The sequence below is a fragment of the Oncorhynchus clarkii genome, chromosome 4, assembly GCF_045791955.1.
Source record: "Oncorhynchus clarkii lewisi isolate Uvic-CL-2024 chromosome 4, UVic_Ocla_1.0, whole genome shotgun sequence".
NCBI lineage: Eukaryota > Metazoa > Chordata > Actinopteri > Salmoniformes > Salmonidae > Oncorhynchus > Oncorhynchus clarkii.
Window position 1 is genome coordinate 28,027,274 of NC_092150.1, and position 13,471 is coordinate 28,040,744.

Below are 13,471 nucleotides of genomic sequence, written 5' to 3' on the forward strand. Positions count from 1 at the left end.
TCTCTAGTCTGTTGAGTCATTAAGGACTACCTCTTTATTCAGCTACAGCACATGGAGAATGATTAAAGGCAAAGGGGGATACCTCGTCCGTTGTAAAACGGAATGCCTTCAACTGAAATGTGTCTTCCAAAAGTTAACTCAACCCCTCTGAATCAGAGAGGTGCTGGGGGCTGCCATAAATCGACATCCACGTCTTCGGTGCCCGGGGAACAGTGGGTTAACTGCCTTGCTCAGTGGCAGAACCACAGATTTTTACCTTGTCATGGACACACGATGGAACACAGAAACACATTCAGTCAGTGGCTGCAATTACACATGCATATGTGGTATATGAGGTGTCAAATGTAACACGATTTGAATTTTACACGCTGTTCTAAACCAGTTCCTCAGCAATAATTAAATGGCTAAATGGGTGGCTCTTATCTTCCTTAATTAAATATCTCTGATGGGTAGGTCTTCTACCAGTTCCAGCTCTGGGTCCTTTTATTTATTTTGATCAAATGTAGCATCAGCATCAGCAACTCTAATGCAGCTGGCAACAAACTCAAGTGTGCTGTTCAAGTACCTTTGATCCCTCACCAGAAAGGACAACATGTTACAAAGGGAAAGCTTCTGTGATGAATTGATTTGAGAACACCAAAACAACCACATTAGAAAGCGACAGTGTAAGCTAGCTAGTCCTACAATTTTGATGATTCAATACATTTGAGGATCGTTATTAGCGTTTGACTAATATATAATTGAAAATGTAACTTCTTAACTCAGGAAATAGCTAACAATAGCTTTGTTGTTTTTGACCTGGGTAAATTGAAAAGCTAGCTGACTAGATATATACTGTATCTAACTGTAGCTAGCTAGCTAACATTAGATAGCCACGTAGCTAACTAGCTATGTTCGTTAAAGAGAAAGAACACTGACAAATATCATACCTAGCTAAAACCAGAGCAGAAAAAGAAGACTGTCACAGCTAAAGTAGTGTCTAGCTAACTGTCATGTGTTTCGGTCTGTTTCTGTACCCTTCATCCTCCATCTCATCTGCTTTGTTTTTGTTTTCTCCCTATCTCAGATTATACTCTTTGGCCCTTCTGGGTAGATACCCATGTGGACCCACCACTTCAAAGGCAATGTGTGAGTTTCCTGATCAAAAATCGTGAAATTGATTGATGAGTTGCAAGCTAGTGATGGCTTTAGGCTATGTTCTTCTCTAAATCCTCTCCAATTCTTACACAAATTACATTTCAGCCATGTCTTTTCAGATTTATAATAATATCACGTCTTTCCCTACAGGGGAGTGGTGTTGGATGCAAGAGGAGAGAAAATCTAACTGTCCCAAGAAACAATGGACATACTCACTTCTCTACATGACCAGGGGATCCAGTTTGGAGTGGCATCACGGTTAGTTCACACAGGGATCAACTGCATGCTATTTTATTTTATAATCTGATTAAATATCTATGTAAAACTTGTTTAGACAATGGCAATTTATGTTATTAGCCTCCAGATGGGCAATTCTTTGAAATTATTTAAATGTTCCTTCTATTCCCCAGCACAGGGGAGGTGGATGGAGCCAATCAGCTGTTGTCTCTCTTCAATTTCAACCAATTTCAACCAATACATATCCTTCAAGGAAATATACCCATGGTCAAAAGTCCCTTACTTCAAAAAGTACGCATCTAAATGTGAGATTATACGACCACTGCCACCGGTCCTGAACGATTCTTCTGTCTTCAACACAAATACTGTTAGTTGGAGAATGGAAGTGTGTGTTTGTGTGTTTCAAATCAAATCACATTTTATTAGGCACATTCTTCATAATCAACAGGTGTAGACTAACAGTGAAATCCTTACTTACGGCAATGCAGAGAGAGAGAAAATAGAGAAAAGTCATAACACGTCATAATAAAAGTAATAATAAATACCCAATGAGTAACAATAACGTGGCCATATAGACACAGGGTACTAGTACCGGGTCGATGTGCAGGGGTACATGGTAACTGAGGTAGATATGTACATAGAACTATGAATAAAGGCAACAGGATAGATAATAAACAGTAGCAGCAGGGTATGTGATGAGTCAAGAGTTAGTGCAGAAAGGTTGACTATCTGGTCAATGCAGATAGTCCGGTTAGCTATTTGGTTAACTATTTAGCTAACTATTTAGCAGTCTTATGGCTTGGGGGTAGAAGCTGCTCAAGGTCTTGTTGGTTCCAGACTTGGTGCATCGGTACTGCTTGCCGTACGGTAGCAGAGAGAACCGCCTATGACTTGGGTGGCTGGAGACTTTGACCATTTTTAAGGCCTTCCTCTGACATTGCCTAGCATACAGGTCCTGGGTGGCAGGGTGCTCGACTCCAGTGATGTACGCATTACCCTCCATAGGGCCTTGAGGTCAGATGCCAAGCAGTTGCCATACCAAGCGGTGATGCAGCCAGACAAGATGCTCTCAATGGTGCAGCTGTAAAACGTTTTGAGGATCTGAGGACCCAATGCCAATTACTTTCAGCCTCCTGAGGGGGAAGAGGCGTTGTCGTGCCCTCTTCACGACTGTGTTGGTGTGTGTGGACCATGATAGATCCTTAGTGATGTGGACACCAAGGAACTTGAAGCTCTCGACCCGCTCCACTACCGCCCTGTCAATGTGAATGGGCTGTGCTTTTCCCTCTGTTTCCTGTAGTCCACGATCATCTCCTTTGTCTTGCTGACGTTGAGGGAGAGGTTGTTGTCCTGGCACCACACTACCAGGTATCTTACCTCCTCCCTATATGCTGTCTTATCATCGTCGGTGGTCAGGCCTACCACCGCCGTGTCGTCAGCAAACTTGATGTTGTTGGAGTCGTGGGGGCAACGCAGTCGTGGGTGAACAGGGAGTACAGGAAGGGACTAAGCACGCACCCCTGAGGGGTCCCTGTGTTGAGGGTCAGCGTGGCTGATATGTTGTTGCCTACCCTCACCACTTGGAGGCGGCTCGTCAGGAAGTCCAGGATCCAGTTGCAGAGGGAGATGTTCAGTCCCAGGATCCTTAGGTTAGTGATGAGCTTAGATGGTACTAGGGTGTTGAATGCTGAGCTCTCGTCAATGAACAACATTCTCATATATGTGTTACCTTGGTGTTCTTGGGCACAGGGACTATGGTGGTCAGCTTAAAACATGTAGGTATAACAGACTGGGTCAGGGAGAGGTTGAAAAATGGCAGTGTAGACACTTGCCATTGGTCAGTGCATGCTCTGACTATGCCGCCTGGTAATCCGTCTGTTCTTGTGAATGTTGACCTGTTTAAAAGGTCTTACTCACATCGACTCTATTATCATGCTTGCTTCAAAGCTGCCGTACAAAGCAATTAGCTCGTCTGGTAGGCTCAGGTTACTGGTAAGCTCACAGCTGGGTTTCCCTTTGTAATCTGTGATAGTTTGCAAGCCCTGCCACATCCGAGGAGCATCAGAGCCAGGGTAGTAGGATTCGTTTTTAGTCCTGTATTTTTTGCTTTGCCTGTTTGATGGCTCGTCGGAGGTCGTAGTGGGAGGATAGAGTTACGGTCAGATTTGCCAAATGGAGGGCGAAAGAGCTTTGTAACCGTTTGTGTGTGTGGAGTAAATGTGATCTAGAGTTTAGTCTCCTCTAGTTGCACATGTGACATGCTTGCAGAAATGAGGTAAAAACCAATTTCAGTTTCCTTGCAGTAAAATCACCGGCCACTAGGAGCCCCTCCTCTGGAAGAGCATGTTATTGTTTTGTTTGTGTCCTTATGTTCTATACAGTTTGTTGAGTGCTGTCTTAGTGCCAGCAACAATTTGTGGTGATAAATAGATATATAATATAGATGAAAACTCTCTTGTGAAATACACTGAACAAAAATATAAAGGCAACATGTAAAGTGTTGGTCCCATGTTTCAGCTAAAATAAAATATCCCAGAAATTGTCCATACTGCACAAAAAGCATATTTCTCAAATTTTGTGCACACATTTGTTTACACCCCTCTTAGTGAGCATTTTTCCTTCACTAAGATAATCCACCTGACAGGTGTGGCATATCAAGAAGCTAATTAAACAGCATGATCATTACACAGGTGCACTTTGAGCTGGGGACAATAAAACACCACTAAAATGTGCAGTTTTGTCACACAACACAATGTCACAGATGTCTCAAGTTGAGGTAGCATGCAATTGGCATGTTGACTGCAGGAATGTCCACCAGAGCTGTTGCCAGATAATTTAATGTTCATTTCTCTACCATAAGCTGCCTCCAACATAATTTAAAATAATTTGGCAGTATGTCCAACTGGCAGACCAGTATGATGTCATGTGGGCGAGCGGTTTGCTAATGTCAACGTTGTGAACAGAGTGCCACATGATGGCGGTGGGGTTATGGTATGGGCAGGAATAAGCTACAGACAACGAACACAATTGCATTTTATCTATGGCAATTTGAATTCACAGAGATACCGTGATGAGATCCTGAGGCCCATTGTCGTGCCTGTCATCTGCCGCGATCAACTCATGTTTTAGCATGATAATGCACAGCCCCATGTCGCAAGGATCTATACACAATTTCTGGAAGCTAAAAATGTCCCAGTTCTTCCATGGTCTGCATACTCACCAAACATGTCACCCATTGAGCATGTTTGGGATGTTCTGGATCAACGTTTATGACAGCATGTTCCAGTTTCAAACGATATCCAACAACTTCATACAGCCATTGAAGAGGAGTGGGACAACATTCCATAGCCCACAATCAACAGCCTGATCCACACTTTGCGAAGGAGATGTGGGGTGGTCACATCAGATACTGACTGGTTTTCTGATCCACACCCTTACATTTTTTAAAAGGTATCTGTGACCAATAGATGCATATCTCCATTCCCAGTCATGTGAAATCCAAAGATTAGGGACTAATTAATGTATTTAAATTGACTGATTTCCTTATATGAACTGTAACTCACTAAAATCTTTAACATTTTGTCATTTATATTTTTGTCCAGTATATTATGGTCTACAGCTTATCGTGACGGAATCTAACTAATGCGAGCAGAACCATGAGACTTCCTTATTAGATATCGAGCACTAGCTGAAAGACATACCCCTCCCCCCCCTAACCTTACCCGACGCTGCCGTACGGTCTTGACGATGCATAGAAACAGGATCAGAGAAACAGGATATTACAGTTCAGGTCCCATTGATAGAATAGTCTCAAACAGAGCTTGTCCAATTTGTTCTCCAGTGATTATACTGTACGTTCGCCAATAGAACGGAGGATAGAGGCAGATTATTTATACGCCAACATATTTTCGATAGGGTGCCCACACGCTGGCCTCTCTTGCGCCGCCTTTTCCGAGTCTCGAGGTTTAGTTCCTGGTCCGGGGTGTGCAGTATTTCCTGTGTCACCGACTCAAGAAGAAATCTTCATTCAAATCGAGGTTAGTGACAACTGTCCAGAAGCGGTTTTGGGTCATAGGAAACGATGGCAGAAACTTTATGTACAAAAAAAAGTTAGGATTAACGCAAAAAAAACCCACACACAATAGCAGAAACGGCAGCTACCCTTTTCGGCGACATTCTTTCATGTTTGTGTTTATGCTTGGGTAACTGGTCGTCAAAGTGTGTTTGTAGTGGAACTCACTGTCATTGTGTCTTTGTTCAGGCTCCAGGCAGACAGTGGATTCAAGTTTCAGTGAGATGACTTTCTTTGATGCTGAACATAGGAACATCAAAGACGTCATTCGACTAGGTGCTTTACACCTACATAAAGTATATAATCTCAAACCAATTTATAACTTCATGAAGTCCACTCTAACTTCCAAAGTCATTCAAATACATACACAACAGAGAAAAGATATCGATGATTTCAAAATTATTCTATACCATGAGAGTGTCATGACATCTGTTTTGGAGTATAGCAACTTAGCAACTGTTTCGAACTGGCTCGTAGCTTTTAACAAAAAGGGAGACAACGTGGAGATATATTTTTATTAAATAGTCAACAAAACTCAGCAAAAAAAAGAAACGTCCTCTCAAAATTAACAGTTAGTGTCTGGTGTGGCCACCAGCTGCATTAAGTACTGCAGTACATCTCCTCCTCATTGACGGCACCAGATTTGCCAGTTCTTGCTGTGAGATATTACCCCACTCTTCCACCAAGGCACCTGCAAGTTCCCGTACATTTCTGGGGGGGAATGGCCCTAGCCCTCACCCTCCGATACAACAGGTCCCAGACGTGCTCAATGGGATTGAGATCTGGGCTCTTCTCTGGCCAAGGTAGAACACTGACATTCCTGTCTTGCAGGAAATCACGCACAGAACAAGCAGAATGGCTGATGGATTGCGATGCTTGAGGGTAATGTCAGGAAGAGGACCACATGAGGGAGGATAATGTCTTCCCTGTAACACACAGCATTGAGATTGCCTGCAATGACAACAAGCTCAGTCCGATGATGCTGTGACACACCGCCCCAGACCATGACGGACCCTCCACCTCCAAATCGATCCCGCTCCAGAGTACAGGCCTCGGTCTAACGTTCATTCCTTCGACGATTAATGAGAATCCGACCATCACCCCTAGTGAGACACTTTTTGCCAGTCCTGTTTGGTCCAGTGACGGTGGGTTTGTGCCCATAGACAACGTTGTTTCCGGTGATGTCTGGTGAGGACCTGCCTTACAACAGGCCTACAAGCCCTCAGTCCAGCCTCTCTCAGTCTATTGCGGACAGTTTGAGCATTGATGGAGGGATTGTGCGTTCCTGGTGTAACTCGGGCAGCTGTTGTTGCCGTCCTGTACCTGTCCCGCAGGTGTGATGTACCAATCCTGTGCAGGTGTTGTTACACATGGTCTGCCACTGCGAGGATGATCAGCTGTCCGTCCTATCTCCCTGTAGCGCTGTCTTAGGCGTCTCACAGTACGGACATTGCAATTTATTGCCCTGGCCACATCTACTTAGTTCTGCAAAGCCACTTTTGTGAGTCAAAACATACTCATCTGCCAAAATCGCAGCTTCAGAGACAGTCTTCACTTTTCGGTCGCTAATGTACGTGGCTATTCGATCAGGGATTGTGTCCTTAAATTGCTCTAGCATAATCAGATCACACAGCCCCTGGAAAGTCGTAACCGCAGAGGCAGAACACCAGCGATTCATCTGTGAAGATAACTTTTGCACAAACTCAATATGACTCTGTTTGTCATCCCTTTTTAAAGTTCTAAATCATTCACGGTAGCCTCAGGAACCAATTCGTAAATCTGTAGCACAGCCATTTTAACCTCAGCATAGCTGAGACTGTCGGCTACACCAAGAGCTGAATATGCTTCCTGCGCTTTACCAGTCAACACACACTGCAACATTAAAGTGAGATCAGAATTAGGCCAACTCCTAGCGTAAGCAACACACTCAAAAAACGAAAATAAGTCTTAGTGTCCTCCTCATTACATTTTGTCAACAGCTGTAAGTTTCCAACAATATCATATGTGTCCGGGGCACGAACGAGCGACCCCTAGCTAAATCAGGGTCACCTTCCCTAAGCAAACTCTCCCCCAAGAGCTTTCCTTCTCTAACCAATTCTAGCCACTCTTGTTGCAGCTTGATTTTAGCACGCTCCAAATCCTGTTTAAATTTCTTTTCATGCTTAACACAATCAGCATGCTCCAAATCCTGTTTAAGTTCCAATTCCTTTCCATGCTTAACACGATCATGCTCTAGCTGTAACAGCTGAAAAAGACTACTAGGCTAACAGATGGAGCGGCCAATGTAGCGAAATGGGGAGATGGCTGGGGAGGTGGCGATTCCTCAGCAGAGTCTGCCCCAGTGATACCTACGAGTATGCCAATCTCCATCAGATTGGCCTTCAATATCCATCTAACATAATTGTTTTGATGTATATCACTAATTTCACTAATTTCTAACAGTTCCTCTGATGGAACGCGAATGAACTTGTCTACATTAGACGCCATAGTCAAATCAAATCAAATTTTATTTGTCACATACACATGGTTAGCAGATGTTAATGCGAGTGTAGCGAAATGCTTGTGCTTCTAGTTCCGACAATGCAGTAATAACAAGTAATCTAACTAACAATTCCAAAACTACTGTCTTGTACACAGTGTAAGGGGATAAAGAATATGTACATAAGGATATATGAATGAGTGATGGTACAGAGCAGCATAGGCAAGATACAGTAGATGGTATCGGGTACAGTATGTACAAATGAGATGAGTATGTAAACAAAGTGGCATAGTATAGTATAAAGTGGCTAGTGATACATGTATTACATAAGGATACCGTCGATGATATAGAGTACAGTATATACGTATGCATATGAGATGAATAATGTAGGGTAAGTAACATTTATATAAGGTAGCATTGTTTAAAGTGGCTAGTGATATATTTACATCATTTCCCATCAATTCCCATTATTAAAGTGGCTGGAGTTGAGTCAGTGTCAGTGTGTTGGCAGCAGCCACTCAGTGTTAGTGGTGGCTGTTTAACAGTCTGATGGCCTTGAGATAGAAGCTGTTTTTCAGTCTCTCGGTCCCAGCTTTGATGCACCTGTACTGACCTCGCCTTCTGGATGATAGCGGGGTGAACAGGCAGTGGCTCGGGTGGTTGATGTCCTTGATGATCTTTATGGCCTTCCTGTGACATCGGGTGGTGTAGGTGTCCTGGAGGGCAGGTAGTTTGCCCCCGGTGATGCGTTGTGCAGACCTCACTACCCTCTGGAGAGCCTTACGGTTGAGGGCGGTGCAGTTGCCATACCAGGCGGTGATACAGCCCGCCAGGATGCTCTCGATTGTGCATCTGTAGAAGTTTGTGAGTGCTTTTGGTGACAAGCCGAATTTCTTCAGCCTCCTGAGGTTGAAGAGGCGCTGCTGCGCCTTCTTCACGATGCTGTCTGTGTGAGTGGACCAATTCAGTTTGTCTGTGATGTGTATGCCGAGGAACTTAAAACTTGCTACCCTCTCCACTACTGTTCCATCGATGTGGATAGGGGGGTGTTCCCTCTGCTGTTTCCTGAAGTCCACAATCATCTCCTTAGTTTTGTTGACGTTGAGTGTGAGGTTGTTTTCCTGACACCACACTCCGAGGGCCCTCACCTCCTCCCTGTAGGCCGTCTCATCGTTGTTGGTAATCAAGCCTACCACTGTTGTGTCGTCCGCAAACTTGATGATTGAGTTGGAGGCGTGCGTGGCCACGCAGTCGTGGGTGAACAGGGAGTACAGGAGAGGGCTCAGAACGCAACCTTGTGGGGCCCCAGTGTTGAGGATCAGCGGGGAGGAGATGTTGTTGCCTACCCTCACCACCTGGGGGCGGCCCGTCAGGAAGTCCAGTACCCAGTTGCACAGGGCGGGGTCGAGACCCAGGGTCTCGAGCTTGATGACGAGCTTGGAGGGTACTATGGTGTTGAATGCCGAGCTGTAGTCGATGAACAGCATTCTCACATAGGTATTCCTCTTGTCCAGATGGGTTAGGGCAGTGTGCAGTGTGGTTGAGATTGCATCGTCTGTGGACCTATTTGGGCGGTAAGCAAATTGGAGTGGGTCTAGGGTGTCAGGTAGGGTGGAGGTGATATGGTCCTTGACTAGTCTCTCAAAGCACTTCATGATGACGGATGTGAGTGCTACGGGGCGGTAGTCATTTAGCTCAGTTACCTTAGCTTTCTTGGGAACAGGAACAATGGTGGCCCTCTTGAAGCATGTGGGAACAGCAGACTGGTATAGGGATTGATTGAATATGTCCGTAAACACACCGGCCAGCTGGTCTGCGCATGCTCTGAGGGCGCGGCTGGGGATGCCATCTGGGCCTGCAGCCTTGCGAGGGTTAACACGTTTAAATGTCTTACTCACCTCGGCTGCAGTGAAGGAGAGACCGCATGTTTTCGTTGCAGGCCGTGTCAGTGGCACTGTATTGTCCTCAAAGCGGGCAAAAAAGTTATTTAGTCTGCCTGGGAGCAAGACATCCTGGTCCGTGACTGGGCTGGGTTTCTTCCTGTAGTCCGTGATTGACTGTAGACCCTGCCACATGCCTCTTGTGTCTGAGCCGTTGAATTGAGATTCTACTTTGTCTCTGTACTGGCGCTTAGCTTGTTTGATAGCCTTGCGGAGGGAATAGCTGCACTGTTTGTATTCGGTCATGTTACCAGACACCTTGCCCTGATTAAAAGCAGTGGTTCGCGCTTTCAGTTTCACACGAATGCTGCCATCAATCCACGGTTTCTGGTTAGGGAATGTTTTAATCGTTGCTATGGGAACGACATCTTCAACGCACGTTCTAATGAACTCGCACACCGAATCAGCGTATTCGTCAATGTTGTTATCTGACGCAATACGAAACATCTCCCAGTCCACGTGATGGAAGCAGTCTTGGAGTGTGGAGTCAGCTTGGTCGGACCAGCGTTGGACAGACCTCAGCGTGGGAGCCTCTTGTTTTAGTTTCTGTCTGTAGGCAGGGATCAACAAAATGGAGTCGTGGTCAGCTTTTCCGAAAGGGGGGCGGGGCAGGGCCTTATATGCGTCGCGGAAGTTAGAGTAACAATGGTCCAAGGTCTTTCCTCCCCTGGTTGCGCAATCGATATGCTGATAAAATTTGGGGAGTCTTGTTTTCAGATTAGCCTTGTTAAAATCCCCAGCTACAATGAATGCAGCCTCCGGATAAGTTGTTTCCAGTTTGCAGAGAGTTAAATAAAGTTCGTTCAGAGCCATCGATGTGTCTGCTTGGGGGGGGATATATACGGCTGTGATTATAATCGAAGAGAATTCTCTTGGTAGATAATGCGGTCTACATTTGATTGTGAGGAATTCTAAATCAGGTGAACAGAAGGATTTGAGTTCCTGTATGTTTCTTTCATCGCACCATGTCACGTTAGTCATAAGGCATACGCCCCCGCCCCTCTTTTTACCAGAAAGATGTTTTTTCCTGTCTGCGCGATGCGTGGAGAAACCTGTTGGCTGCACCGCTTCGGATAGCGTCTCTCCAGTAAGCCACGTTTCCGTGAAGCAAAGAACGTTACAGTCTCTGATGTCCCTCTGGAATGCTACCCTTGCTCGGATTTCATCAACCTTGTTGTCAAGAGACTGGACATTGGCAAGAAGAATGCTAGGGAGTGGTGCGCGCTGTGCCCGTCTCCGGAGTCTGACCAGAAGACCGCCTCGTTTCCCTCTCTTTCGGAGTCGTTTTTTTGGGTCGCTGCATAGGATCCACTCCGTTGTCCTGTTTGTAAGGCAGAACACAGGATCCGCGTCGCGAAAAACATATTCTTGGTCGTACTGATGGTGAGTTGATGCTGATCTTATATTCAGTAGTTCTTCTCGACTGTATGTAATGAAACCTAAGATGACCTGGGGTACTAATGTAAGAAATAACACGTAAAAAAACAAAAAACTGCATAGTTTCCTAGGAACGCGAAGCGAGGCGGCCATCTCTGTCGGCGCCGGAAGTCACAAGTAACTGCAAAAAAAAATGTTGCTCTGCCCCTCTGCTGAGCACACCAGACCAAACCACAACAAGAGAAGCACCAATCAAACTGGGCACCACAGGAGAGAGATGAGCTATATCAGGAGCTTCTCCAAATCCTACAATAACGCAACCCTAGTCTTGGTGCGGATTTGCGAGGCCCTCCGTATTCCAAAATGGAACATGTCGCTAAGCCTAACAGGGGAAAAGACAGGCTATAGCTCCGGGTCGCAAATAGCACTACTCTACCCAAATCTCCCACTGAGGTACACAGGGGATTGAACTGACCTTCTCGGACCGATGTCCCAACAGCGAGTAGAGCAAGAGCCTCTCCGATGCAGCATACAACCAACTATCCACCGCAGTGGCAAGTTTACCAAACAAACAAAGGCAACCAACCCTGGGCCTACCAAACAGCGCAACTCAAAGAAAGTTCTAACAAGAGATGCAAACAAAGCACCTCCAGTGTTTATCAAACAGTGACTTCACGTTTTCTCCCCAAAAAAATACTAATATCAGTTAGCCTAACGACACTAGTAGTAATCCTACTTACATACTTTCCAAGCCTGTTTGATGACATCATCGGACAACCAAAATCACCTCGAAGGCACTATTCTGTACACTTATAAGACTAGGCAGTGAATATCAACCAAAGCGCATCCCAATTAGCATTAACCCAATTAGCATTAACCCATAATGCAACAAAATACTAAACGCCAAAATGTTTAGCATCCAATCTTATGATCCCGGACGAGCCCCCACTTGTTACACACCGGCTCGAAGCCCATAACAAAGAGGGAGACAAACATTTTAATTAAATAAAGTAAACTATATCCAAGTAATAATGGAATGTGTAGTCAGTAGTGTGAGTGGATGCATGCACAGATGGTGATAATGAGGCGTGTTGAGAGATGCCAAAACAAATGAACATAAAGAAGCCTCAAAATGCCACAACCAAAAATAACAGTGTGTCTGCATGAAGAGAGCCTCCTCAATGTATGGGGGAAAGGTGTATTTATCCCTGGGACACACCTGGGCCCAGGTGTGTCCCATTTCGCTGACGACCCTCCCGGCTCCGCCCACCAACAAGAACAAAGAGAAAGAATTTGGCAGACAGAGTGGGAGGGTCGTCACACAAGTATGTTGCATAAACCGTTCACTCCCAAAGGAGATAACAAGACGAGTAACTTTACTTTAATTTACCCTCAGGTGTGCAGTGTGTTCTGGTTCCTAAAAGAGTGACTATGAGACTAGTGGTTGAAGAGATTCTACAGTTCTCCCAGGGTGCAAAATGAGTACTTGAGGACAGAGTTGACGCATTGATGCAATACATAGACTTGACCTCTGTGGGCAGTGTTGCACTGCCACAAACCTAAATATCAGCACTTCACTGTTTTCAACATTACTACACATTTTATGTGTATAACCAACATAATGTTGGATCAGATTGGCCAGAGCCATGCAATATATGTGTTTTATACTGTATAAAACACAACTGTACAGTCATGGTAATCACTTCCCTCATATTTTGTCATTAGTTTGGTATTGATGTAAATACTCAACTCGTCCTTTCTTTCATTTACTGTTAGGACCATTCTCTAATTGGGCCCTAGACTTTTCACTCACAGTTTTCTTTTATTCCTCTTCTTCGTTGCCATCTCTGTTCTTCTTGTAAGCCCCGGGTCAATCTCCACACCTCATTTTTCACCCCAGAGAGCTATAGATTGTTTGTCAAATTTCTCAAGTTCAAATCGAATTCTCATTAAGATAGTTGGTTGATTAAGATTTAATTTCCCTTGGTTAGCCTGGTGGGACGAACAAACAGCAGTTTGGCCAAGGCCCCAGGTCTCGGCTAAATGTAGTCATCACACATTAATCGAAAAATTCTAAAAGCAATTCGTTTTTGCAATAGTAGTACAAATGAGCCGTACAGTGTTCTCAATCTCAATATCTTTTGGGGGAAATATTGACTGGTGGTCATATGAATCATTCTTTAGTTAAATTATGAATAGTAGAGTAAAACAGTACGATTGCGTGCGTAA

General features: G+C 44.8%; 1 pseudogene; it reads left to right on the forward strand.

Annotated features, from left to right (window-relative positions):
- Positions 1–58: 58 nt before the first annotated feature.
- On the forward strand, positions 59–12,724 carry LOC139407962 (magnesium-dependent phosphatase 1-like; annotated as a pseudogene).
- The last annotated feature ends 747 nt before the right edge of the window (positions 12,725–13,471 follow it).